Genomic DNA, 27,875 nt, shown 5'->3' with positions numbered 1-27,875 from the left:
AGCGGGAGGGGGAGGAAAGACTCACCCATGGGCCTTTCCTTGTTACAGGGACCCACAGTGACACGGACTCTCTCTCACTCTGCAGCTTCTCAGGCTCTGCTGATGGGAACAGCTGCGGGTGGATAAAAGGCAGCCAGGTTCTGTCTGAGACGTGTGCCGCGGAGCTCAAATGGATCTGCCAGAAAGAAGCGGCCGTGATAGAAACAGTGCAACTGAGGATCCACATTTGTGTATCTGTAATGTGAAGTACCCCCTGTTTAGTCTCCTGGGTAGGGCCCTACCAAATTCACCCATCCAGTTTGGTAAATGTCATGGTCATGAGATTTTTAAGTCTTTTAAATTTTACAGTTTTAGCTATTTCAATCTGAAATGTCACCCTGTTGTAACTGTGTGGATCCCATCCCAGAAGAGAGTCATGGGGGGGTCTCAAGGCTATTGGGGGAGGGGTGTCACGGTATTGCAACCCTGACTTCGGCACTGCTCCTGGCAGTGGTGCGACCTTCAGAGCTGGGCTCCCGGCCGGCAGCCACGGAGCTTTCTGCTGCTGGGGGAGGTTCCTGGCGGCGGCTCTGATCTGGCCCTGGGAGCAGCCCATGCAGGGGACGAGGTCCTGTTCCTCCCCAGCCCAGCCCGAACTTGCAGCTAGAGCCTGGCACATGGTAGGAGCCCCTGCCCGGGACGCTCCCAGCCCTGCCCCTCCCCCATTCCAGGGTCCAGCACTCAGAGGTTAAAAGGGCCTGGAGCTGGCGGGTGGCGGGGTTTCCTCCTGACCACTGCACTCGGGGCAGTTGCCCACGTCACCGACCCATAAGATCGGCCCTTCCCCTCCCCCACCATGCCACCCTCACTCCTGCACTGTTGCTGGCAGCAGCGCTGCCTTCAGAGCTGGGCACCAGACCAGCAGCTGCTGCTCTCTGGCCGCCCAGCTCTGAAGGCAGCGTAGACGTAAGGGGGGCAGTACTGGAACATATTCCCCCCCCCCCCCCCCCCCAGCCAGATTTCACAGGGGAGACCAGATTTCACAGGCTGTGATGCATTTTTCATGGTCATGAATTTGGTAAAGCCCTACTCACGGGGTGGGACTGGGGCTTTAGGCAGAGCAGAACTCTGGGCGGGGCTGGGACTCAGGTGCCCCACGCAGTCACAGTTCCTCTCCTCGGTCCTCCTCACTGGGCTGGGGCCTTGGGGTGTCATTTTTAACTGCCCCAAACCTGCAGTAAGTTAATACCCTGCAATGCTTCCCAGGGTACCCAGGGCTGGGAGGCACCTCGCCACCACCTGCCCTTTGCCTGAGGGAGCCTTGTCTGTGCCTGCCAGGGGTCAGCTCCCCCACTCCACTGGCCACACGCACTCGCTGCTGGGCCTGCCGTCACTGCAGGGTAGCAATAGGCTCACTCTGCCCTCAAGCCCTCTGAGCATCTGTCTGGAGCGAACAGTCCCTGGTCCCCTGGGCACTGGCAGGATTCACAGATTCACTATTTCCAAAGGAACAGTAACATCCTTGGCCGCAGCTTACCAGATCCAGCTCAGATCACTGCTCCACTTGACACAGCGCTGCCATAGGCTCACAGCGAAATCACCCCTCAGTTCAACAAAGCCAAGAGTCAAGTAGAAGTGTTGGAAACAAATGGTTACATATAACAAAGTCATAACATGTGTTCTAGAGCCTAGACCGAACTAACAAGGTATTCTCCTGTCTAACCAAGTACAGCTCACCCGAAATCCTTGCAGCACTTCACAGCCAGGCAGGCTCGGACTCTTCTTTCATGAGACACGTGTATGGTCAGTTTGTCTCCGAGGGGAAGGATCCAGTATGTCTCTGCACACCGAGAGAGATCAGACCGATCTTTTGTCTTAATGCTTCAACACCACGGATGGACACACACACAGCCCCCTGCTCTTAGTTTCTTCCTGTAGATTTCCCTTTTTTGTGGATTTTGCAATCTAATTTTGCACCTGGCTCAGTGCGCAAAGAGACATCCTACGGCAGGCACAGAATACACAGAGGGCCAGACAGGGAGGTAACCTCAGTTGCCTCCTGTCTGAAAGGAGCATCTGAGGTACATCACCTCCCGTGACCTGCCTTAACTCTAAGACCTTAAAAGCATCGTCAGTCTAGAGACACTGCTCCTTATATAGTATCCGTACAGAGGTCTCGCTCCGATTATGGTGACCATTGGACTACTGGCCCTTGACACAGACCTTACATGCCCCCTTTGGTGAACTATTCTGTAGACCACTGGTTCTCCACCAGGGGAACATGTACTCCTGGCCGTATGCAGAGGTCTTCCCGGGGAGACATCAACTCATCCAGATATTTACCTAGGTTTACAACAGGCTACATAAAAAGCACTAGCGAAGTCAGTACAAACTAAAATTTCAGATAGTGACTTGTTTACACTGCTCTATCCCTACACACTGAAATGGAAGTACAATATTTATTTTTCCATTGATTTATTTTATTATATGGTAACAATGAGAACGTGAGCCATTTTTCAGTAATAGTGGCTGTGACGCTTCTGTATTTTTTATGTCTGATTTTGTAAGCGAGTAGTTTTTAAGTGAGGTGAAACTGGAGTTTCAATTTTTAAGTGAGGTGACAAATCAGACTCCTGAAAGAGGTACAGTCATCTGGAAAGGTTTAAAATGACTGATGTAAAGATCAGACCCAGGGGATTCCTGGAAAACCTTCTGTGCTGCCTGCCACTTGGCACCAAGGGGTCCCTGGGTCACATGCATCTTTCCCCCAAACTCCATCTCTGGGCAGGCTCAGCTCCTCTCTCCTGCAAGGAGGGAACTGGAGCCAAGGCCGTGCAATAGCGCTGTCCGCAGTGTCCTGAGAGAGTGGCGCCAACCTCAGGGCAGACTGCTGGGAACCAGGGCACAAATCCAAACTGGCTGAGAATTCTAGACCTAGATTTCACCAACCAAACATGCAGGGTAACCTCCCCCGGCATCCTAACAGCCTAGCCATGCAGTCCCCTTGGGTTCTCCGATCTGTCTCGCAACCCAGGTGAGCCTGCCTTTGAGAGACAGATGGTCTCTTACACTCAGAATCACAACAGTATTCAGGTTACTCCCAGTCCCACAGGCCCAGGCACCCCAGGTGAACTGCACCTTAGACGTTACACCAAAGACAGCGCACGTAGCCAGTCTTATTATATGACAATTTATTAAAAAGGAAATAAGATTTATTTACAAGGCTAAAGAGGGTAAACATACATACACAACTAAGCTACAAAGTTTCAAAAGGTAACAGAAGCATCTATAGCAGACATGGGGACTTTGGCATGACCTGGCACCTGGTCTGTCTGTGTCACACCTACCCCCTCCCTGCCCTTTTCAAACCCACTGGGCTCCAGGAAGGGAGAGAACAGACATTTCTCCTCTTACTCCTACGTTCCAGGCCCAAGGTGTCCCACGAGGAGTGTAACAGGGGTCCTACTCCCTTGGTAGGTGCAGCGCTCTTAAAAAATGGAAAATTAAAACTAGTTTAAACCGTTCATTCTTTCATCCAAAGCAAAATCTGGCAACAAAAACCAGGAACTGGTGTGTAAACCTGCAAACTTCAAAATCAATTGTGTTTTCAAAACACCCCAAAAACTGACCCAAAAAAAATCTTGTTAAAAAGTTTCTTGGGGCGGGAAGGGAATGGAGAACATCCCCCCTCAGCTCTATTCCAGACCATAAAATGGGAATGATGAATATTTTTAAAAGATTCCATAGATAATTTTCTAGAATAAAAAGCTTCTGTGGGGGAATGTCAGGGCAGTGAAAGCTGAGGCTGGTGCCTTGGCTCAGTTAGGCAGATTCCTGGTGCAGCTGAGGAGGGGTAGGAAAGGCTGGATTTGAGCCGTTCCACTGGCAGAAAAAGAGACGGCGCGGGGGGGGGGGGGGGGGACAAGATGTGCAAATAGCATCTCTGGTTTTCACCTGAGTCCACAGTGCTTTGCCCAGTGATGCGCAGAGCATTGCCCGATATTCCGGAATTGCTCAGATGTGATCTTGTCAAGAGATCAGTCCAGCTTTTCCGGGACTAATTCCACAGTGCTCTCCTTACGAGCCCCCTTCCACGGCAGCCTCCTGTGCCTGTGTAAATGCATTGGGTTTGGTGCAGATCCAGGGTCTCTCACTGGTGTATCGCAAGCTGCTGACCGCACTCAGATCGTTCAGATACGCGCAGTCTCCTCCTCCTCCTATTGGAAACTTGCAAGAGAGAAGCCAGGGAGCTGGTGTCAGGTAGGAGTTGGACATTTCCCATCAGTCACAGGCAGGGAGAGACGCTCTCGCACAGTGCAGGGAGCTGCTGCACTCACAGCCCCTCACGATTCCCCTTCCTGCACCTGCCACAGGCCCCAGCTAGAAAGGGGGCAGTGGGGCAGCAAGGCCAGGAAAGGCTCTAAGATCAACAGACCTCCATGGAGCATTTATGCCGGGTGGGTATTAACCCAGATCCTACTCTCCTCCCCCGCACACCCAGCTGGGTCTGGATGGGCCCCTGCAGGCCCAACCCACCCAAACTGCCCCGGGCGCAGGTTCCAGGTGACTCTCAGCGTGGCGAGGAGCAGCAGTAACTCCGCACAGAAGAGCTGGGTCCAGGGCTCCCTGGACAGTTTACATCAGCTCTCAGGCCAGAGGCCTGTCAGGACAGGCTGTATTGCAGGGGGCGGCTGGAGTGAAATGCCAGCAGCACAAACCCAGCGGCCATGGGGTGACCCCAGCCACTCACACAGAGCTTCCCGTCAGAGCTGGAGGCCAGCGCTTCCCACCTGGGAACAGGGTGGGATCCAGGTCCACAGGCAAATCCTTCCCCATGGTCCCATCCTGGCTACTCACAGCTGTCATGTGCTGGGCTGGGAGGAGGCCCAGCACTACTCTTTGGGCAGGCCGGGATCTCCCTGCCCTCAGGCCACCAGCCTCTGGCTCGGGGTGAGATCTGTCCCAGAGAAGGGAGAACCCAGCTCACAGCCACCTGAGCAGATGGCTGTGGGTGGCTCCCCCACCGGCATCACCCCAGACGAGCTCTGAGGAGATGGCAATGATGCACCCAGAGCCTTCTGCTGGGGCGGGCGCCCGCAGGGTGGCAGATTTCAGGGTTAACACCCCACTGAGATGCCTGTTTACCCAGTTTGGGTAAATTGGCGTCACATTAGCCATCACTGATGGTGTCTAAAAATCGCATCTCTGCATCCCATCCAGAGGGGACATGTTCCCAGACAATATGGGGATAATTAAACCCCCCATTATTATTCGGTTTTCTGCTTTTGTAGCCTCTCTAATCTCTGAATTTCACAGTCCCCATCCTGGTCAGTCGTATATTCCTGCTGCTAGATTCCTATTCTTCAAGTGTGGAATTTCTATTCTGAGAGATGCTAGGATACAGTTGCATTTGTTTAAGATTTTTACTCTACTTTACTCTATGCTTTCCTGGACATGTAGTGCCACTCCCCCGCCAGCGTGACCTACTCTGCCGTTCTTTCAGTGCTGATGCTCCAGGGTCAAACCCTGCTATCGGCTCAGCTGGGGTTTGGTTATTTGATCCCACCCACATCCCACTGAAATCCCTCTTGGGATGTCGTCTGGGCCATCTCTACTGTACCCCACTTCTCATGGCAGCCCCAGGCACTCAGCATTTGTGACTATCAGGCATCTTTAAAGCAGATGGCCCCACTAAAGCCAGACAGATCTGAAAGCTTTGGCCAGTCTCCCAGCAGACAACACTTGCTTCCACCCATCACTAATATGCAGAGTACATAGCACTGACTGGTGAGTCGGCTGAACTCGGTATCTCAGACACCAGGGACCCAAAGCCCAGGCATTTCACAGAGGACTTACAGGTTGTTGAATTTGGTGCCATTGGCCCATTTCCAGAGCTGCCCAGGGTCCCTCCGGAGGCCAATGCAGTGGTCAAATCTGCCTTTATAGCGCAGCAGGAAAGCCTAAAAACAGCAGAGGGAGAAGTGGGGTCAGAGCACAGGCTCTGTGCACCAGAGACTCACAGGGATACACTGACGGGCTCTGTTTTCAGGGAACGGCTGAGGATTTTCGCCTCCCTTTTGCCCAGCTCTGGGTAATTCAGTATTAACTTTCCCATCCCAAACCCAGCTCCCCTCACACCAATCCGCCCAGGGCTGGAGCAGCTCTTGGGTGCTGCTGGGTCTAAGCTGCCCCCACACCTCTCTATAGAAGGCCACATTCTGTGTCAAAGCCTCGCCTTACAGAACAGCTGAGCTCCCCTCCCCATCACAGGGGAAGGGGAAGGAAAGAGCCCAGCTGAGCTCAATAAGGGATGCTGGGAAGGGCCAGGGATGAGAGAAGAGCCACCAAATCCTCAGCCAGAAGGGGCCAGGGCTAAGAGGAGCCCCCCCATCCTCATCTGGCTACCCAAGAGCACTGGCTCTTCAAGTCAATCTGGGATCTCAGTACCCCTTTGGCCCCATGCCACCCAGAAGACACTCAAGCCAGCCTAGCCCGAGAGAGGGGCGGTCTCCTTTTGAGAGGGCTGACAGTGAGTGATCCCTGCAGTCAGACACGGACACTAGAGGTGCCCTGGGACAGCCAGCCAGGCCTGGCATTCAGCAACTGGAAGCTCATTTACTCAGAGCTGCTCCTCGAGCCCAGGTTCTCCTGCAGCAGCTGCTGAGCCAAGACCAGAACGTTGCAATTCGAGCATCTCGCACCATTTCCTGCTCACTGTTGATCTCAGCCAGGGAGGCGCTGAGCGCAGAGCAGTGGGTCAGGCTGCAGGTCCAGTTCCTTTCGGCCTCAGAGAAATAGTAGCATTTCCCTCGGTATCCGATCCAGCCGTCTGGGCATGTGGGGCCAGCAAGGGGAGGCCCAGATCAGCTGACAGAAGCTGAGGTCTCCACACTGAGAATGAGACAGCGACACGTGGTGTGAGCGAGACCCGCCACCCGCCAACGAGGAGAACAGGGGGAGATCAGCCCCTGCGCCCCAGGCTTCTGAGACACCTCGAACCAGGGTGGGTACTGAAAGGCCGTGAGGGAGCCAGGAGGACGCTGGGAATCCAGCCCCGGAGGGGGGTTATCTGACTCTGCTCTCACTCTCTTGGGTTCACATTCAACAGGGATGCAGCTGACAAACTGCTCATGCCATGAAGCCCAGGACAGAGAGCTGGGCCCAAGTTCAGCGTTACAACATGGGGTGGGCAGAGAGCTGCAGAGGGAGGGGACAGTTACCAGGGGGCCAGCAGGGGGGCAATAATTAATGGGTAGGAGATTAACTTCAACATGATTTGCCAGGTCTAATACCCCAAGGAGTTCTGCTAGCCTGGAATGCTGCCCCCTCCCCCTGCTCTGCGCTTTGCTTCCCTGGAGAGGCAGGTTGAGATGAAGACGGGAACAAACTCCCTTCCCTTCAGGAGACCGAACGCCCGCTGCCCGGCCTGTCCAGCGCAACCAGCCAGGTTCACGGTCACCATAAGCAGCTGCCATCTGCGCTCGCACATGCTGTCTGTGCAGGCGGGGACGTCAATAGCGTGACGAGACCCTGCCCTGCCGAGGTCACCAAGGGGTGGGTTTCACGCTGCGTTAAGGAAGGTGTCCGTACTGCGTTCCACGGCTCCTTTCAGTGACACGCCAGCACCTGCCCAGCACTGGGACGACCCGGGGATGCAGGAAGGCCAGGCTGGCACCTCAGGGCGACACGCTGCAGGCAGAGGGCCCAGCTCATTGCTGCCCTGCACCGTCAATCACCCCCACTCTGCACGGGTATCAGTGACCGTGCCTGGGGCCCGGCAACAGTGACTTGGACCCAGAGTGCTCAGAGATGGGCTGCGGGGAGCTAATGTCAGTCCCGACACAGAGAGTGCCCAGGTGCAGGGGTCTGGGAGGGAGCAGGAGGAGGGTCTTGGAGGAACACCCCCCAGGAATCCTCTGTCCCAGACAGGCCAGGAGGAGAGACTGAGTGTGGTGGCTCCAGGGGGAATGGGATGTGCAGAAAGGGGGAAGGGAAGGGCGAGAACTCACCTGCCAGGAGAATGATAAGAACTAAGAACATAATTGCGAGGGCGACTGCGAGCACAATTGTACATGTCTTGTAGTTACATTTCCTGCAGTTAGGACGAGGATCTGAAACAGAAAGACTTGTCAGGCAGGGCTGCGAGGACACGTCTCCCCGACAGCCCCAGGGCTGGAGCTGCCTTAGAACAGTGGTTCTCACCCACCGGTTCGTGTACCCCTGGGGGTAAGCAGAGGTCTTCCACGGGGCACATCAACTCATTGAGAGATTTGCCTCGTGTTACGACAGGCTACATAAAAAGCACTAAGTCAGTACAAGCTAAAATTTCCGACAATGACTCGTTTATACTGCTCGATAGACTATACACAGAAAGGTACAGCGTTTATAGTCCAATTGATCTATTTCATAATTAAATACACAACAATGAGAGAGTCAGCAATTTTTCAGGAATAGTGGCTGTGACATGTTTGTATTTTTATGTCCGATTTTGGAAGCAAGTTGTTTTTAAGTGAGATGAAACTTAGGAGAGTGCAAGACAAATCAGCCTCCTGACAGGGGGACAGTCATCTGGAAAGGCTGAGAGCCACTGGACTCGAGCATGCACCGTTCTGTTGATTGCTCCTTCCCTCAGACGCTCTGGGAGAGGAGCCCGGAGGGCCAGGCAGGCTGGGGCTGGCCCCTCCTTCCCCTCAGCCCAGTGCCCTCCCCTGGGCACTCCCAGCCAGGCTGCCAGGAGGCCTGGTGAGCTCAGGGGCACAGAGATAAGGACCCGCATGTCCTGGTGGCAGTTGCTCCAACTGCCCCCGCACCATCCCCACCCCCATTCTGCCCCCTGCCGAGCGCTGGCTGGGCCCACACTGCCGAGTGCCCCTGTCCCCGCACACTGGGGTCTCACACTGGCCAGACACAGCAGAAGGAGGGAGAACGAACCAGGCAGAGATGGGCCAGGGCTGTCACAGGGGGTCTGACACACCCAGCCGAGGAGGGCCCTGCACAGCCCCACGACCTCCGCTGTGTGCGCCAGACAGCAGCTGTGAGCCAGGGATCGGTGCCCTGAGAGCCCCTGGGGGTGATCCAGTCCCTGCTGCCCACAGACGGGGCGTTGCTGGGCACTGGCTGCTGCCACTGAGAGCCTGGCCCCATGTGGGGAAGCCTCAGTGTCTCTCTCCAGCCTGTTCCCAGGCAGCGACACCCCATTACCTGGCTCTCCTCCAGTCTCCAGGTCTCCATTGCCCTCAACAGGCCACTCCTGCAGCGGCTCTTCGCTCCCAGCAGGTCCAGCTGCTGGCCCCATCGTCTCTCTCAGTGACACTCGGACTGCACACGCTGCTGGAGGCGCTGGGCTGGGGTTGGCTCCTCTCTATGACTGTGTCCGATTCAGCAGCAACGAAGCGGAGCTGGGGCGGGGGTCCTGGCCCTGCTTCCCCCCACACCCTGCTCTGGACTCTCCAGCCGATCTGAAAGTCGAGACAGACCCAGCAGGACAGGTCAGTGGGGCGGGGGAGGAGGGGCGCGATTTGTGGTTTCTCGTTCCCTGCCCAGCAGCCCAACCCCCAGCCAGAGGCTGTGCCATGATGATTGAACCCCCTTAAACGCCATGGCCCCTCCATCCCCCAGGGCTTCAGAGACCTGATCTGCTGAGGACCCCACCCACCAGGCACCACCCACGCGTGACAGGCACCCAGCTGGGGTTGACAGGAGGGAAAAACCCTCCCTCCCCACACATACCTCCCGCAATCGAGAGCAAGTCGAGAATCCTAACAGGAGTGGGGAGTTGGCGGGCGGGGGGAGAGAACCAGGATGTAATGAGTAAAATCAAGGCAATTAAATCACCAAGTCCAACGCCTCAATTTAAATAATCAATTTTAATCAACTTATCAATTCACACTTCAGTAATTTTCTAAGGCCAAGTGCCCACTCAGTGGGTGACAGAACCATTAAAACTTCATGTCCAAAACTTCCCCCACGGGGAGGAGGAGGGGCGGGGAAATTGTGTGAGTGGCCCTTTCCTTCCCCCTTTTTCATTGGGAACACAGGGAAGGGGAGGATGCCCGTGGGAAGCCCGGCCTGGGGCCCCCAAGGTTGGGGGTACCGGGAGCAACAGTGCGCTGCTGCCCCCCCCACCCCACAGGTGCCCCATCCCCAGCGAGCAGACCGAGGTGTGGGGAGAGCCACCAGACACCTAAGAGAGGCCCTGCCCCCAGAGGAGAAGGAAGGGGGGAAAAAGAGAGCCCCCCCCCACCAGCCCAGAGAGGAGAAGAAGGGAAGGGAGAGGAGGCACCCCCTCCCCCGGAGCCCTGACTGGGGAAAACTTCCCCAGAGTCCTGCCTGGCTTCATGGGAGCAGTTCCAGAGCATCGCCCAGGGACTCCGGGACACCCACCCAGCCCGGAGAGACGGGGGGGTTCCAGCCCCTGCCCCCCCATGTACCAGCGCTCCCCCCACGAGCCCGGCGTGGGTGGCATGTTTCTCACCGGCTCAGGAGCGACCGTCACCGTCCGGAGCCTCCCCAGCCTCTGCGACCCCCCGGCTGCGCTTTAAACCTCGCGCTGACTCCGCCCCCGCCCCGCCCAGTCCTGCCATAAAACATTTGAACATTTTGACCCCTGACTTCCCTTGCTGACCCGCTTCCGCCCTCAGCAAAGGCTCGAGGGGGAGGGTCCTCCGGCCTGTCCGGAACCCAGCGCCCCGCCCGCCGGCTGGCTCGGACAGTCCAAAATGACGTGCCTGGTTCTCAGACTTGTCCCTGCTGCTGGGGATCAGCTCTCACAGCGGGGCGCCCCCCCGGCTTTCTCCGGGAGAAGCCCCCCCGGCCCCCCCCAGCTGCCTGCTGCCGGGTTCCCGGTCCCTTCCCTCCAAGCAGCTGGGAGTGGCCGCTCCCGGAGGCAGAAGACCCCGGGCTGGCCGGACCGAGTCAGACGCGGGACGGTTGTGCCCGAGGGGAGAGCGATAGTAATCCTGAACTTCAGCGAGGAGGAGCCAAGATGGCAATAAACAGGGTCCCACGTCATCGGGGTTGTAGTTGGGTTTGTAACCCCCCCCCCCCCCCGCGCCTGCTCCTCCACCCCCAGACAGATTTATTCCCTCTCCCTGGGGGCAGAACTTTATCTCCATGTGCCCAGCTCTTCTCTCCTGCCCACAGACCCCCCATCTCCACTGGTCTCACTGCAGAGCAGGTCGGTTCCTTGCTGGTTTGCCTCCCCCTCCGACTGTGGGCTGCTAAAGTGATCTCGGTTGGGCTGACAGCAAAGGGGGGGGGCTCAGGCAGTGGGGGGGGGGGGGGTTGGATCTTAGTCCCAAGAGCTCCAATTTCCAGCTAGGGAAAGTTCCGCCGGGCAGGTGGGTGCTGACCCCCCTCTGCCCGCGCCCCGCTCCACCCCCGCTCCCTTTCCAACCCCTTCCCCAAAGTCCCCGCCTCAACTCCGCCCCCTCCCTGCCCCTATTCCGACTCCTTCCCCAAATCCCTGCCCTGGCACCTGAGCGCCCCATAATCCCGCTCCTCCCCCTCCCTCCCAGCGCTTGCTACAGCGGTTTGGGGAGGGCAGAAAAGGGGCCGCTGGGAGGGGGAGGAGTGGAGGCGGTTGGGTGGGGGGGCGGGGAGCTTGCCTGCGGGTGGGTGCAGAGCACCCACTAATTTTTCCCCAACGGTGCTCCAGCCCCGGAGCACCCATGGGTGGGCCCAAACCTGCCCCCCCAAATCAAGAGATTAGCTTAAAAATCAGCAAGGTATTAAACAAGGATGCAGCCTGTTTCTCCCCTGCCTGGTTTTACAGCCTGTGGGCACGTTTTCAGGCCTTTCTCCATGACGCTGAGGGCTACAAACTTCCTTTAATTTTTAAACCAAAGCTGAGATTCTCCCCAACTCACTTGTCTCTAGGAGCTGGGACTCCACATAAAACATCAAATATCCTCCGAGTTAGTGCTCTGGTCTGCAGGTCACCTGAGGATCAGCCCCCCCCAGCACCTCCCCTCTGCCTGTGATCAGCTGTTCAGCGGTGTGCAGGAGGTGCTGAGGGGGGAGGACGGGGCAAGCCTGGGGAGGGCGGGGTTGGGAAGAGGCGGGGCCTGGGGCAGAGCAGGGGTCAAGCCCCCCCCCCCCCGGAAATCAGTGCCTCGGTTAAAGAGACATTCACGTCCAGCTCTGGCAGAAGCAGGGTGGCTTTGGGGGCATGACCATATGACTCAAAGGGTTGCCAGCTATTATCTCTGGCACCAATAGCCCAAAGTTACTAGCCCAATCTATTGATGGAAACAGGGTGTTTTTTAAGCAACACTTTGGTCTATTTAACTGCACCCAGGCTGTTCTGGTTGCCAGTGCTTGTCCCTCGCTCGTTTCCAGTAGGGAGCAAGGGGACTGGACTAGGAACTGTGCTACAGAGAAAGGAGAGGGGAGTGTAATTGTTTGAATTAAGCGTCAAAGCCCAAGCAGATGGTGGAGAGACAGGTGGGCAAAGGACAGAGCCGAATAAATAAGGTGACAGAACAAATAAAAGTGTATTTTTACACCTCAAAATAAAGAAATACATTCGTCTTAAAAGCATCTGGTTCAAAACCCTGGGTTTTCTACAACACAATCCCTTGCTTTCCAGTGTCATAAATCATCAGAAGAATAGAAACATCTGGTATGTAGCAATACTGCACAGACGTACAAATCACAGTGCATTCAGATCCCTATGCCAGGTTTTAATGCCCCTGCTAGGATATATCTTTTAAAACAACGAAGACTGTTAACAGTGTGGCCTCTAGTAGAGCTGGTCAAAATACAAAAAGCCATTTTCATGCACAGTGGCAAAGTTGTTTTCATTTCAATGTGTTTGAAACAAACCCATTTTTCTTCATTTTTGTTCGAATGTTTAATCCAAAACAGTTATTTATTTTGTTTGCCAAAATCCACTTTTTCAGCAAACCAGTATTTTTGCTCTGCGTTTTGGAAATTATCAAAAAGTATTAAAATATTTATTTTTGGCAAACAAACTAAAAGGTCGACAACTGTGCATGAAAAATCTCACTGCTGGAAAAAAAAGCTTTTTATTGAAAAAACCATTGAAACATTTCGACCAGCTCTCATCTCCAGTGTTTCAAGAACAAGAATCCACCATTCAAACAGCTTTGCACAGTCAGGAGTGTTTACAGAGATATGCCCACTGTTGCACCCCCATTCCAGCTATTGTAACACCCTCCCTCTAGGGTTCAGCTGGGTAAGCAGATGGCACGGGCAGTGCTGGTTGGAAAAAGTGGGTCCCCCCACCATGGCAAACTGATAAAAATGTGTGGGGGGGAATAATTTTCACTGAAATTTTCTACAGAAAGTTACACTTTTAGGCAAAAAGTTGAAAACCAAAATATTTCAGTTCAATGTAATGCTGCCATGAGGCCACATGGTACCCTGGTAGGATTACATTGAACTGAAATATTTCATGACATGAAACAACATATAACATGGTGCATTTTTCTCAGGAGGCTTGGTGGTTTCTTGATCTGACTGCATCTCCTACAGTGCACCACAGTCTCTCCTCAAGGTGAGGGGAGCCAGCTGTATCGTGGGTGTCTCTGACTATGGTGCATCATGGGAGATGTAGTCCAGCCAACCAGAATGAGGAGAGTCCCCCCCCAGAGCAGAATGGGGACATGAGACACCTGGACCACAGCTCCCTTGCAGCATCCCAGCAGGCTCTACAGATTGAAATGTTTTTGGTTTAGTGCAAATATTTTGTTTTTCAGACATTGGGGGTGGTGGTAAAAAAAACAACAAAAAGAACTTTCCGCAGAAAACAGCCAATTTGTGAAAAATCTGAAGTCAGTCACATTCTGCCCCATTAAGTAACTCTGGGAGGCAAAGGGGATTTAAAATGGGTGTAAACAGCCCTTGAAAATTCCCCTGCACAAGGCATCTCCCTGGCTGTTGTGAAGGCTCGGCATGTGCTCTGCTCCTGGGCCTATGGGGAGCAGAATGTTACAGCAGCCTCAAGGCTGCTCTGACTCACACCAGGTCAGCACAAAGCCTGCCGGTCGTTCGTCTGCTCTCGGATCACGCTGTCTGGATTGAAGAGATTTGATGCACCTTACCCTACTGTACCCGTATCGTGTCCGAATCCCAGAGTTGTCGACACAGTGACATCACTGGAAACGGAACATTCATTAATCCCCAAATCTGCTCAAAGCTTGTAAGTGCAAAGGAGAACATAATAATAAAATATATTTTAAAAAATCCCTGAGAGGTTTAGGTCTGTAAACAGTGCCCCTCCTATAGGGGCACATCCTATGGTCCATATACACATCCAGCACTATACAGATCAGATTCAGAGCGATGTTCTAATCCACGTCCATCTCCTCGTCCTCTTGTTCTCCCATCTCTTCCACTTCCATCTCCCCCACATCGCTGCTCTTGGGGTCATCCTGGGGCTCTGTTGGGAGCAGGGGACTGGCTCTTTGGCCATCCACTGCTCTGTAGTGACCCCTAACAGCATCTCCCAATGGCAGCTGCAATGTGATGTTCACAGCAAGGCACGAAGCATGGTTGAAATCTACAATCCAAGCAGAGAGCCCCATGGCTGGGTTAAAGGGCCGAGTGCAGGGAAGTTTGTGCTGCCCATGCAGGCAGACGGATGAAGGCAAAAAGATTGAACAAGGAACCAAATTGGACAACCATGTCAGGCTATGAGCTGTCTCAGTGTAGACAAACACCTCATTGCCCCTCAAGCCCAACCTGCAGCTCCCGGCTATCCCAGGCCTTGGCTCCCTCCACCATAGATTTGTCAATACTCCTCAATCCCACCTCACCCCCCTGCGGTTATGGCCCTAGGTTATCCCGGACAACTCTTGATTCTTGTCACTCCTTCTGTGGCAGATACAGGATACACAGTGGGGCGGTAAGCGGGTTCCTTTGACACTCACTTGGAGTGATCTCTATGGAGATGGAGTTCATCTGTGAGGCTCCATCACAGCCATTATGCCAATTTTATAGAAATTGCACCCGTCCTAAAGTCTCATAAATGCTTATCAAATTTCTTGCACGGCACAGGCCACAGGGGAAGTATTTTACTCAATATTTTAAGCCATCAAAAAAGTGGGGGAGGTGTGGGGTTTGGGGTTTTTTTTTTTTTTTTTCTGCCCCACTAGCCAGGTATCTCCATTCCCCAGGCAGCGATTTTCAGAGCTACCTAAGGGATCTGCATGCCCAGTTCATCATGAGCCATGAAATCCTCTTGAAAATGAACTTCCCAGTGCCCCCTGGCTGGGGGTCATCTGCTGGGGCTGATCAGTGACCTCTGGAACTGGAAAGCAGGTGCCTCTAACAGAACTGATTAAGGGAGAGATACCCAGTTGGTCCCAGCAAAGGATTTGCCCCCCGCACTGCAGAGGAAGGCTAAACACCCCCTAGCTCCCTGCCAATCTGATTTGGAGGAAAATTCCTTCCCAACCCCACATATGGCAATAACTGAGACCCTGAGCATGTGACCCAGCATTAGACCCAGCCACCCAAGCTCCTGAGAGAACGAAAGCTTGGTTCCACTCCAGAGAACTGGCCCATCCCATCCAGTGTCCCACCTCCAGCCAGGGCTAACTCTGATGCTTCAGAGGATGGAAACAAACAACAAACACCGCCCCCAACCCAGAATACATGGGGCGGGGGGGGAGAGAAGTCCCTTCCTGACCCCTGCAGGTGACCAGCTGAAGCCCTGAAGCATGAGACTTGGGACTATAAGACATATGCCAGAAAAGACCCCAGAGTTGGCCAGTCCAACCCCCACCATCACAAGCAACCCTGTCATGCAAATCACACTCAAATGTGTCCAAAGCTATCTTAAAACTAATAAAGTTGTTTGCTCCACAACTCCTTTTGGAAGCTGATCCAGAACCTCCCTCCTTGGATGGTTAGAAACCTTCTAATCTCCAGCCTAAACTTCTTCTTGGCCACTTGATCCTCATTTGTTCTTGTGCCTACATTGTCTTTTATGTAGAACAGCTCTTCACCCTCCCTGGTGTCTACCCCCCAATGTATTTATGGAGAGACATCAGATCCCCTCTCAGCCTTCCTTTTGCTAGACTAAACCAGCCCAGCTCTCCCTTTCTCCTCTCATAGGACAGACCCTCCATTCCAGATGAGGGCCCCCCAGTGCCATATACAATGTCATTAATGCTTCTCTATCTCTACTGGAAAGGCCTCAGCTGATATATCCTAGAGTCACATTTGCCTTCTTCATGGGTCACATCACATTGGTGGCTCCATCATCCTGTAATCGACCAACTCATGAAGGTCTCGCCATTCCTCTGTCTCCTCCAACTGATGAGCCCCCAGCATACAACAGAAATTCTTATGATTAGACCCTAAGTGCAGGATCTTGCACCCGGTACTATTAAATTTCATCTTTTTTCTGTTACTCCAGTCTACAAGGTCATCCAGATCTTCCTATGTAAGATTCCGACCCTCCTCTGTACTGACCACGTTTCCCAGCTTTTTATTAAGTTTTAAGTAAGTTTAAGTAAGTTTTGTTATCACTCTCCTACTTTTCGTGTTAACACCATTAGTAAAGAGATTAATGAAGATGGATCCCAAAACCGATCCTTGAAGAACTCCATTAGGAACCTCCCTCTGGTCCCATAGTTCATCTTTCAGCCTTCTCCCCTTCAGTCGGTTCCTCACCCACCTTACAATTCTTGTGCTGATCCCCACCTTCCTTAATTTAGCTAATTATTTCCCATGTGGTACCATATCAAATGCTTTACTGAAGTCCAAGTATATTAGATCTGCTGCATTTCCCTTGTCTAAACAATCAGTTCTCGTCTCAAAGACGGAACTCGGGTTAGTCTGGCCCCATCTACCTTTGGTTACATCCCCCTTGCCATTTACCTCCATGAATTTCATCATCCTTCCCTCACAGCGTGTTCTACAGCCCCTTGCCTACTACTCAGCTAGGCTTCGATGAATGGGTCTGGAGTTGCTTGGATCACTTTTTCCCTCTTGCTTTACTAGCATCGGACACTAGATGGGGAGGAAGAGCCTCACCAGCTCTATAAAACCAGCTGGGGGAAGGCTGGGAGCAACAGGTATCAGAATAAGCTAGACCCGGGCTTCTCAAACTTTTGGTTTTGCTGGCCCCACTTTGAAAGTATTTCAGGCTATGACAACCCCCGACCCCCAAACAGTCATAGCAAGTTACTGTACGGACTCATAGAAACATACGCACGGTATTGCCACCCTCACTTCTGGGCTGCTACGGGCGGGGCACTGCTCTCAGAGCTGGGCAGCTGGAGAGGGGCAGCTGTTGTAGCCCTCTTCCCCTCCTGCCCCCCTCCCCTGAGAATATTTTTGTGATCTCTTGACCCCCCCCGCCCCCACCATAGCCTTGCAACCCCCTTTTGGGTCAGGACTCCCAGTTGGACAAATGCCGAGCTAGACAATCTCAAACCATGAACTAGTTCCCAGGCAACCCCTGCGAGATGCTCACTCTACCTTCGGTTCCTGACCCCTCCAGGGGCCGAGTGCATCTCCCCCATCCTCAGGCAGAGCTCAGAGCAGAGTCAGCAGCAGCAGCCCCTCCCCGGCGGCGAGAGCTCCAAGCGAAGGCAGGGGCCTGGCAGAGAGAGGAGAGGGGCACAGGCAGGTCAGCGGAGGGGTGGAAGGTAAATCCCACCCCAGGAGATTTAACAGAGAGAGGAAAGCGGGGCTGTGAAAGCGCAGAATAGAGACACCCCCCAGCAAATCCCCCCACCCCAGACACTGAGATCCCGACCTGGGAGAGGGGTTCGCTCCCCAACACTTACTCACGACAGCTGCAGCAAGGGGTCCCTGTGGGGCGGGAGGAGCTTCCACCCCGCTCCGGCTGGCTGGATCTGGAGAGAGAGAGAGAACAGGAAGAGGAGAGTGCGGTGAGGAGTTGGTGCCCAGGGGTCCCCCTGCCCTGCTCCTAGCTCTGGACCCCCATTGCAGGGGTATCTGTGGGTGTGTTCAGGGAAGGGCCGGGGGCTCTGCTCCACCAGGGCTGAGAGCGTCAGAGCAAAGCGACTGTAAAACTGCTGAGTATTTTCAATGTTGCCTCATCCTGAATGTCACTGATCCCCCAGTTTATAATGTGTCTCCCCGGCCACTTCTCTTGCTAATTTGAACTTCAGGGAACACATCAAATCTCTCTCCTGTCCCCCACAGCTGATGGGTATGGGCCACTGCCAGGGCCCTCTACACTGGGGTTAACATCTGGATCCTGGCCAAGCTGGTTCTAGTCCATGTGGCCAACCCCCAGTGACCAAAAATCACAAGTCAGAGCCCCCAAAACCATCAGATTGGTTTAAACAAGAGGAGATTTTGAAAACAATTTTTGGTTCTGTTCTTGATCTCCTGGTGGTGCAGCCTTTAGGGGTTACCTTTTCAAGCTTTTCTCCCCATCCAGGAGGGCTAGAACAAGAAAAACTTCTGACAAAAATGGCCAACCCTGCCAAAATCTTCAGAAAAAATTAGTTCAGAATGATTGAAAACAGAACAATTTTTGGTTTTTGAATTTTCCAAGAAGACCATGAATGTTTTCTATTAAAGTCGACACTTTCCACAAAAACTTGCCTTTAATCAAACACCCAATTTTTCCTAAAAAAAAAAATTAAAAAAAAGTAAATGGAACCATTTCAGTCAACTTGTTACAGCTGCTCTGAAATCCCCCATCCCTCCCACCCCAGTTCCCACAACCTCCCCCCCAACTCCAGCCCCTGCACCCATTGCACACACAGCTGCGCCCCCTGCCTGGCCATAAGGCCCCTTCCCTGTCCCCCAAAGAGCAGCTGCAGAAGATCCCAATGGGGGGATCCACACAGGGACCAGCCAGCTGCACCTGCTGCCGCTCAGCCCTGCAGGGTCCGTGTTTAGCCTCTCCCCGTCCCCGTCCCGGGCAGAGAAGTGCGGTACCTGGGGCTGTGCCAGGCCCATCCTGCCATGAAGATGCCCTGTGGGCTGCGGTGCCCCGGCAGAGGGAGAAGCTGCTGGATCCATCTGGGCTCCGGGCGAGCGCTGGGTTGGGACCAGGCCCCTCTGGGGTGGCTCAGCAGCTGGTTTGCAGGGCTGGTCACCTCCTGGCCCCATGCAGATTGTCTGAACGTGGCAAGCTTCTCTCTAAGGGGAGCTCAGACAGTTCCTCCCAGACCTGTCAGTCAAGACATTGCCTCTATTGTTTAGAACCGGTTGTGGGGTCCCCGTATCAGGATTCCCCCCTTATATCCCCTCACCACGCCCTGGAGGGACCAGATGGAGGGATCTCACTTCAGTCCTTGGCCCTGGCCTGCTGGGATCCCTCAGGCACGTGGTGACATTCACTCGTGTTCATCCACTCCCCACTTACAGGATTGTGACCAGTGGTGTCTCTCCCAAGCACCCCTGTCCCAATGCCACCCCAATGGGCTCCGGAGCTGTTGCCCCTCCATTCCCCACCCAGTTCTCTGGCTTCATGTCCTCGCCCATGCTCCTGGTGTCACGCCCCACAATCTGATTGGCTGAGAATTCATTCCCAGTGCTTCCAGCCCAGGGTCCCTGTCCCTCCCTTCCCCCTACCCAGCCTGGGACAGGGGCAGCAGCTACCCCTGCAGCCCCACCAGCCGGAGCAAAACGGAGAACACGAGAGGCAAAAGCGCGTGCGTCTCCTTTTAGGGTTGTGCCTCCAGCCCAAGAACCAAATGGATTATCCAGTGGTTCTCCAACTTTTGTCCTGGTGACCCCTTCCCCACAGCAAGCCTCTGAGTGCGACCCCCCCCCCCCGTTATACATTAAAAACCACTTTAATATATTTAACACCGTTATAATGGCTGGGGATGAAGCAGGGTTTGGGGGTGGAGGCTGACAGCTCATGACCCCCACATAATAACCTCATGACCCCCAGTTTGAGGACCCCTGGACTACACTGAGCATGCACAGAAAGAGAGCCAGAGGGTTGAAAGGCCGCTGGGATGGACAAGACTTGTCGGGCTCCGAGAGACTGCCCCCCCCGCCACCCCGCAGCAGTGTGAATTCAGCTCCAACCAGGGGCAGGAATCTGAAATCAGTGAAACAGCAGAGACTTCATGCAGGCAGAGGTCCGGCTTGCCAGGCAGGGACAGCTCCTTCCCTTCCAGGACGTGGGCATCAGCAAAACTCAAGCATCAGAAACCTGGGAATTACAGAGTTACGGTCCATGCCCAGGCAACCTCAACTCTGCTCCCTGGAGCAGGCAATAGGCACTGGGATTATCGGCATGTACAGCAGCTGCACTCTCTGTGGGACCTGTAGCTGTACTGAAGGGTGGGGCAGGTCGAGAGAGGTGATAGGCGCTAGTTTGAGGAGTGTCCGAGCTGTGACTGGGCTACGAGGAAACCAGGGGTTGCCCCCACCCCATCAAAGCGCAGGAAGCCTTGTACCTTGAGGATCCAGTCTGCCTCATTTTGTTGCAAACTTGTGTATGTTGTCTCAGTAGCAAGGCACTGGGGGGTCTTGCCACGGGGATTGGCAGCAGTGAGGTGGGATGCCAGAGCAGGCTGTGGGTTGAATGGTGGGTAAGGGAAAGTCTACGGTTAGATGGTATCCAGTGAGTGAGTGGGAAGTGGTTGGTACATTTCACATGTGCAGTATTGTGCAGGGATTGTGCTTAGTGTTTGAGCACTGGGCAAGCGGAGGCAGCTCCTGCCCATGACAGTGAAAAGGCCGAGTGTGAGCGTATGATGGACCTGTTGGGACATCACTCAGAGGGCGGAGTTACGGCTACCTGGGCACGTACCTGTATTTCCTGGCTTTTAGGTGGCTGAGATTTGCTGAACTCGATATTCTGGAACTGCTCCATTCATGGCCGTGGATATTCTCATCCCCACTGCTGGAGAGCCTGGGATATGCACCAAGCGTGCCCGGACTCAGCTCCTCACCCTGGTGTCAGCGGTGTGTTCTTGGAGCATGCTCCTAGTATGCCTGTTCTCCGCTCCACACCCACAGTGGTAGGGCTTCCCCACATACTGGCTCACAGGGGGTGCAGGAAGAGGTGCTCAGACACCCCCAGAGGGGCAGGGACCCACAGAGCCCAGCTCACATGAGGGGGTCGAGGATCATTGGGAGGGAGGGGGCACACGACCCTCCCTCAAAAGCAATGGCCCCCCAGAACCATGCTCACATGAGGATGGAGTGCACAGTGGGTGGGGTCAGAACTACAGAGTCGGCCAGGGCCCTCCCCCCTCCCCCAGATCCTGCCACTCGCACAAGGGACAGGCATACATGGGAAGTTTTAGGGAAACAGGCTCAGACTCCTCAAGGACAGGCCAAGGCCTTCTAGCTCCCAGATCCCATGGGGGTGTCAGCCATATATGGGCTGGGAGGTGCCAGATCATGGCCCACACACCCCTGCTCCTATTCTCCCCCAGTCCCCATCCCTCTCCCCCACTCCTCCCTTCTCAGTGCCCCACCCCACCTAGCCCCCAACCTCAACCCCTCTCTGCCCCTATTCTCAGCCACTCTTCCGTCCTTCTCACCCTCCGCTCCCAGCAAGCATTTGCATGTGGAATTCATTGTCATTTCAAAGACAGGGTTAGCACCTTCTGAGTATTCTGCTGTATTTGGATTAAGTTTCCCCAAAATAAATAATAATAATAACAATAAAAACCCTTGGAGAGAGGCAGATTAGAGCAAGATGCCTCCTTTTTTTAAGATACAGATTTCCTACCAAGGCTTGGATTTGAACTCCTAAGAGCATAAGACCTCCCACACTGGGTCAGCCCAAAGGTCCATCCAGCCCAGTGTCCTGTCTTCCGACAGTGGCCAGGGCCAGGTGCCCCAGAGGGAATGAATAGAACAGGGAATCATCAAGTGATCCATCCCCTCTTGCCCATTCCCAGCGTCTGGCAGAGGCTAGGGACACCATCCCTGCCCATCTTGGCTCATAGCCATGGATGGACCTGTTCTGCATGAATTCATGGTGCCCGCTGCGGTTCAATGGCTGGACCATTCCCCCTGGGGTCATAACTAGTTTTCAAGCTCCTTCCCCTCTCTCCCTGCACGGGCACAGCGTGATCTGCTTGGCGTGTGAGTCTCACACCGGCTCAGCAGCCGGCCAACCTAGAATCAAAGTGGTTCATAACGTGGTCATTTGATCTCCCCGAAAGGGCTGGGGGATGCCCTGCACTCTGCTGGGAGAACTCTCAGCCGCCTAAAAACAGAACAGGAGGACTTGTGGCACCTTAGAGACGAACACATTTATCTGAGCATAAGCTTTCAGGAGCTACAGCTCACTGCATCGGATGCATTTAAAACCCTGGTGCAGTGATCTCAGCCCTGGCTGTAAGGAAAGCAGGTCAACTTTAGCTGGTTGGGGGCTTTGTTTGGGGGAGGAGGGGATCTCAGAAATCCCTTGTCCAAATGGCCCTGTGGGCCCCCCCCGAGGCACACAAACTGTCAAGGCTCCAAGTCAGCGGGTGGATTTCAGAGCAGGCAGGAGATCGGTGCTTTAGGCAGAGACCTGGCGCTTTGCTAGAATAAAATCTCTTTAGCTGCCCTCCACTAAGATCCCGTCCTTCAGCGCCTCGTCCCCAGGGCTCTCTTGGGACCCCAAGTGAGGGTCAGCCCTGGACCCCCCCACAGCGGGCTGAGACACGCGACGCTGCCGGGACGGCAGTTCCGAGGGGGTGTTAGGACACTTTGGCCCATCAGTTAAAAGACAAAGAAACAAAGTCTGCCCTGGGGACCAACGGTGACATCTTCTCTCACTGCAGAGAAAAATCATTTCCCCTTCTACCCCAATACGATCCGCGCTCGTGATTTGCTGCCCAGCAGCAGAGTTCTTGTCTCGGGAGGCAACTTCAGCTCCTGCAGGTTACCCGCCTATTTTGCCCCCCTTAACCCTCCTTCCATCTGGTCAGCGCACAGCCCCCTCCCCAATAGACCCCACCCGCCCCTGCCCCCATCTGGTCAGCACACAACCCCCTCCCTAATAGACCCGGGGTTCCCCAGTGTGATCGATGCACCCACCCAGGTCTTCTCCTCCCCCCCCCACCCGGCACCTCCCTGCTCGCCCCCTCCCCGATCCGTGCACAACACCAGCCCCTCCTCACCTGCTGGTGGAGACCCCGAGCCCCTGTTCGCTCCCTGGGCAGCCGGCGCCTGGATCCTGGCTTGCAGCTCGCCCAGGCTCGTGTCCCCTGGAGCGGGCTCAGAGTGAACCCGGCTGGCAGGCAGAGGGAGCAGCGAGGGGACGGGCTGCCCCGCCGGGAGCCGCCAGGCTCGGGGAGAGGGTCCCGCGGCTGCAGCCGCGCTCAGTTGGGCAGGTCAGCAACACCGAAGGGAAACGCACCCAGCTGTCTGTCCCCGGGGAGCGGGCGAAGAGCAGAGGCTCCAGCCGGTCAGGATCCCGCAGCGCTCCCCGCTCTTGTGTCACCGCCTCCCGGGCTTATGGCTCGGGCTGGGCGTGGGTGTCCTCCTTAAATACGCCACGCCGCGAGATCCGGGGACACCGACACGGAATGATCCATATGAGGCGCATCGGGGAGCGGGATGGAGCCGCCCCCCCCCCCCGATGCGGCTCAATGCAGCGTAGCCAGCTGCTGGGGAGAGCGCCTGGCCTGAGGCTGCGGGGAAGTGGGCGAGTCGCCCGGGCCAGCAGCTCAGGGGCCGGGCAGGAGGGTCCCCTGGCCCGCGGGCCGTAGTTTGACCACCCCCGCTATAGACTGTCGGGGAAACCGGCCCAAAGTGACGTATGATACCTTATTAGGCGCGTCTTCCAGACATGTGGGTGGGAGGGGCGGGGCTGTGTCCTCCTGCTGCTCCGCCCCTCCCCCGTTCATAGATTATCAGGGTTGGAAGGGACCTCAGCCGGTCATCTTGTCCAACCCCCTGCTCAAAGCAAGACCAATCCCCACTTTTTGCCCCAAATCCCAAATGGCCCCCTCCAGGATTGAACTCACAACCTTGGGTTTAGCAGGCCAATGCTCAAACCACTGAGCTATCCCTACCCCCCCAAAGCAGGTCCGCATCCCTGGGTGGGCTCGAACCACCAACCTTTCAGTTAACAGCCGAACGCGCTAACCGATTGTGCCACAGAGACTGGGAAGCCAGGCCCCAGGCAGGGAGCAAGTGGCCATAGCCAGCTGCTGGGCAGAGCCTGGCTGGGGAGGGGCAGCAGCAGCAGCCTGATCCCTGCCCGGGCTCAGCTTCCCGGCGAGCCGCAGCCCCTCCCTGGCAGGCCCTGTGTGCAGCAGCTGGCTGCGGAGGGGCGACAGCCCAGTCCCCCCACACTCGGCTTTCCGGGGCAGTGGAAGTACCTAAAAGTGTGTGTGCTGGGAGGGGGATGGGACCACTGGCGCCCGAACCGGGGCACTGCCCCCTGCACCACCCTTTCCCCTGAGGCCCCGCACCCTCGGTCCTCCCCCCCACCTTACAATGTGGAAGTGGGAAGACAGGCGCTGGGGGTGTGTGTGTGTCTCTCTCTCTCTCCCCAGCTTGCAGACAGGCTCTGACCCGCCCCATCCCGTCCTCTCCCTCCCCGCAAGTTGCCTTTTGGCCCCTCCCCCAATACTAAAACAGACAAGTTCTTATAATAAAAAAAGGGACTAGGGCCCCCCCTTGAACTGCTGGGGGCCCCAAGCAATTGCTTAGGCTGAGTCTCTCTGTTTATACCCAGGGCTCTGAGTGTAGGTAGCCCAGCCCGGCACATGTGCCTCAGTCTCCCCGTACCCTGCACCACCACCTCCAGCTGTTGAAACTGAACTCACCTGGGCCTGGGCCTGGGCCTGGGCCCCCCTGCCGTGCCCCCCCTCCCCCCCAGAACTGTACAGCCTTCTCTGCCCCGGCCCTGCTGGCTCCCCCTGGGGACGACACTACTCTTCCTGGTTCCACACCATGATCGCCAAAGGCTCACAAACCAGCAGATAAAAAACTCTGCATTTAGTATTTTAAGTCTCATGATTTTTAAGTGGGTCTCACGGTTTTGAGGCCTGACTCATTTTGAACTCTTGTGTTTATCAATACAGAAATTATCTAACCCCTCTCTCTCTCTCTCTCTGTCACACACACGCGCGTCACTTAGTCTTACACACCTGCTGTGGGCGCTGACTCCCTGGGCGCAGGAAGAGGGGGCGCGAGGGTGAGGCCTTGGGGGAAGGGGCAGAGTGGGGACGGGGCCATGGGACAAATCAAACTTCCCAAGAGCCTGTCTGTGCCCAATATAGTTTTAAGGGGCTCCTACCTCCCCTCTCCTGCCATGGCTCTTAAAACCAACTGAGAATCTGAACCGTCTGCTGCCCAGGGCCCTGGGGTGAGCAGAGCTAATGCCAACCCCAGTATGGCCTGATACGGCCTGCACCCTATTTGTGAGACTAAGGGTAAGAATTTTCACCGGGAGTGGGCTCAAGACACTGCTGGGTAGCAGGCCCGGTACAGCCAACCAGAAATCCCCCCTATCATCACTGGGGTTGGGTCCAGGCGAGCAAGGAAAAGAGAGACGTCTGGTGCACCCCCCTCCTTGCATTGCAGGCTGACATACGCGGTGGAGTGTGAACTACCGCCCTGCACCGCCTCACATACTTGATTTGCCACGGCTTTCATGGGACGGTGGAGGTTGATGCTTCCCTAAACCCTCGGGATACAACTTTCCGACTCTCTTTTCCCCTCCCACAGCCACTCGCACGCTAAACCCACTGAAAGTAGCAAACACTGAAAACCCATCGCAGGCAGCCTAGCTCCGGGCAAGCAGCAGGAATGGGACGGAAGGGCAGAAGCTCACGTGTTCTCCTCGCCCCTGGCAGAATGCCTTGTGCGGGCTGTACCTGGGGGGTGCAGGGGTGGAATGAGCCGGGGACGTGTGCCCGTTGGAGCGATTCATAGCAGGCAAACGAGGCACCTTTGGGGGAGCCTTGTCCAGGCCTGCCATGGGTCAGCTCTCTCAAACCACCACCCCTGGCAGCGCAGGCCTGACCTTCCAGCCCCCTGCAGGCCTCGCTCTCTGTGTACAGGTTAGCGATCGACACCCCCAAAGCCTCTGAGCGTCCCTCAGGAGTGCTCAGCCCGTTCCACTGAGCACACGCAGAACTGTGACTCTCTTCCCTCAGGCGCGGTCCACAGCAGCTTGTAAGATTCAATTCAGGCCAACCACTCTATTGAGAACCCAGCACTTAGATATACAGAAAACAGGAATGAGTTTATCATCAAAGAACAGAGATGCAAGCGAGAGTGAATAAATAAATACTGGAAAGTAATGGTTACATAGAAAACCAAATCCTCACACTTTCTAGAGCCGGGGTTCTCACAAATTTTTGGCAGCCTCAGCATGCGGCTCTGACAATACTTAACTAACCTTAGGAAAAACAAACAAATAAATTACATGTGCATATTTACATAGGGATTTTTTGCAGACTGAATAATAAATATAAGGTACAGTTGTGTCCTATCTTTACTGGACCTAAACACAGAACAAACCAGTGCTTTGCACAGTCTTGTCTTTTTTGTTGTTCTTTTGCTTTTTTGGTCAAAGGTGGAGGGCTGTACAACAATTCTGAACTAAATTTAAAAATGCTTTACATAATAGAAAGAATAATGACTAATAATGAAAGAATGTATCTACCAATATGTCCAAAATTTCTTTCACAGACAAAAAAACCCAATCAACCTAGCCCAGTAATAATAATGATAATAGCAACAACAAAATCAACATTCCACACAAAGATGGACTACAAGCCATCAAGAACACTATCCCCGATAATGTCACGGCTAACCTGGTGGCTGAACTTTGTGACTTTGTCCTTATCCATAACTATTTCACATTTGGGGACAATGTATACCTTCAGATCAGCGGCACTGCTATGGGTACCCGCATGGCCCCACAGTATGCCAACATTTTTATGGCTGATTTAGAACAACGCTTCCTCAGCTCTCGTCCCCTAAAGCCCCTATTCTACTTGCGCTGTATTGATGACATCTTCATCATCTGGACCCATGGAAAAGAAGCCCTTGAGGAATTCCACCATGATTTCAACAATTTCCATCCCACCACCAACCTCAGCCTGGTCCAGTCCACACAAGAGATCCACTTCCTGGACACTACAGTGCTAATAAACAATGGCCACATAAACACCACCCTATACCGGAAACCTACTGACCGCTATTCCTACCTGCATGCCTCCAGCTTTCACCCTGACCACACCACACGATCCATCGTCTACAGCCAAGCTCTGCGATACAACCGCATTTGCTCCAACCCCTCAGACAGAGACAAACACCTACAAGATCTCTGTCAAGCTTTCTTACAACTACAATACCCACCTGCAGAAGTAAAGAAACAGATTGATAGAGCCAGAAGAGTTCCCAGAAGTTACCTACTACAGGACAGGCCTAACAAAGAAAATAACAGAACGCCACTAGCGGTCACCTTCAGCCCCCAACTAAAACCCCTCCAACGCATTATTAAGGATCTACAACCTATCCTAAAGGATGACCCAACACTCTCACAAGTCTTGGGAGACAGGCCAGTCCTTGCCTACAGACAGCCCCGCAACCTGAAGCAAATACTCACCAACAACCACATACCACACAACAGAACCACTAACCCAGGAACTTATCCTTGCAACAAAGCCCGTTGCCAATTGTGCCCACATATCTATTCAGGGGACACCATCACAGGGCCTAATAACATCAGCCACACTATCAGAGGCTCGTTCACCTGCACATCCACCAATGTGATATATGCCATCATGTGCCAGCAATGCCCCTCTGCCATGTACATTGGTCAAACTGGACAGTCTCTACGTAAAAGAATAAATGGACACAATTCAGATGTCAAGAATTATAACATTCATAAACCAGTCGGAGAACACTTCAATCTCTCTGGTCACGCAATCACAGACATGAAGGTCGCTATCTTAAAACAAAAAAACTTCAAATCCAGACTCCAGCGAGAAACTGCTGAATTGGAATTC

At 54.5% G+C, this 27,875-nt stretch overlaps 2 long non-coding RNA genes and 1 other non-coding gene across 6 annotated transcripts; all 3 read right to left on the bottom strand.

Moving 5' to 3' along the window:
- Position 1: 1 nt before the first annotated feature.
- Positions 2–11,925, bottom strand: LOC142069089 (uncharacterized). 3 transcript variants are annotated; one of them, XR_012664954.1, is made up of 7 exons: positions 10,454–10,512; positions 9,181–9,437; positions 7,989–8,090; positions 6,681–6,870; positions 5,836–5,939; positions 3,934–4,206; positions 2–175 (listed from the first exon to the last, which is right to left on the bottom strand). It is a non-coding gene; the product is annotated as an uncharacterized LOC142069089 (long non-coding RNA). The 3 variants fall into 3 exon arrangements; XR_012664953.1 differs by lacking the exons at positions 2–175; positions 10,454–10,512 and adding an exon at positions 11,847–11,925 and having other exon boundaries at positions 3,705–4,206; XR_012664952.1 differs by lacking the exon at positions 2–175 and having other exon boundaries at positions 3,705–4,206.
- Positions 11,926–13,001: 1,076 nt separating this feature from the next.
- Positions 13,002–23,638, bottom strand: LOC125629183 (uncharacterized). Of its 2 annotated transcripts, XR_012664951.1 has the most exons (5): positions 23,022–23,638; positions 18,874–19,108; positions 17,745–17,813; positions 17,434–17,554; positions 13,002–14,503 (listed from the first exon to the last, which is right to left on the bottom strand). It is a non-coding gene; the product is annotated as an uncharacterized LOC125629183 (long non-coding RNA). The 2 variants fall into 2 exon arrangements; XR_007354358.2 differs by lacking the exon at positions 23,022–23,638 and having other exon boundaries at positions 18,874–19,508.
- A 298-nt stretch (positions 23,639–23,936) lies between these two features.
- On the bottom strand, positions 23,937–24,010 carry TRNAN-GUU (transfer RNA asparagine (anticodon GUU)). The gene has a single exon. It is a non-coding gene; the product is annotated as a tRNA-Asn (tRNA).
- Positions 24,011–27,875: the final 3,865 nt, after the last annotated feature.

The sequence above is a fragment of the Caretta caretta genome, chromosome 14 (genome assembly GCF_965140235.1).
Source record: "Caretta caretta isolate rCarCar2 chromosome 14, rCarCar1.hap1, whole genome shotgun sequence".
Classification (NCBI taxonomy): Eukaryota; Metazoa; Chordata; order Testudines; family Cheloniidae; genus Caretta; species Caretta caretta.
This window is presented reverse-complemented; position numbering and strand designations above follow the sequence as displayed.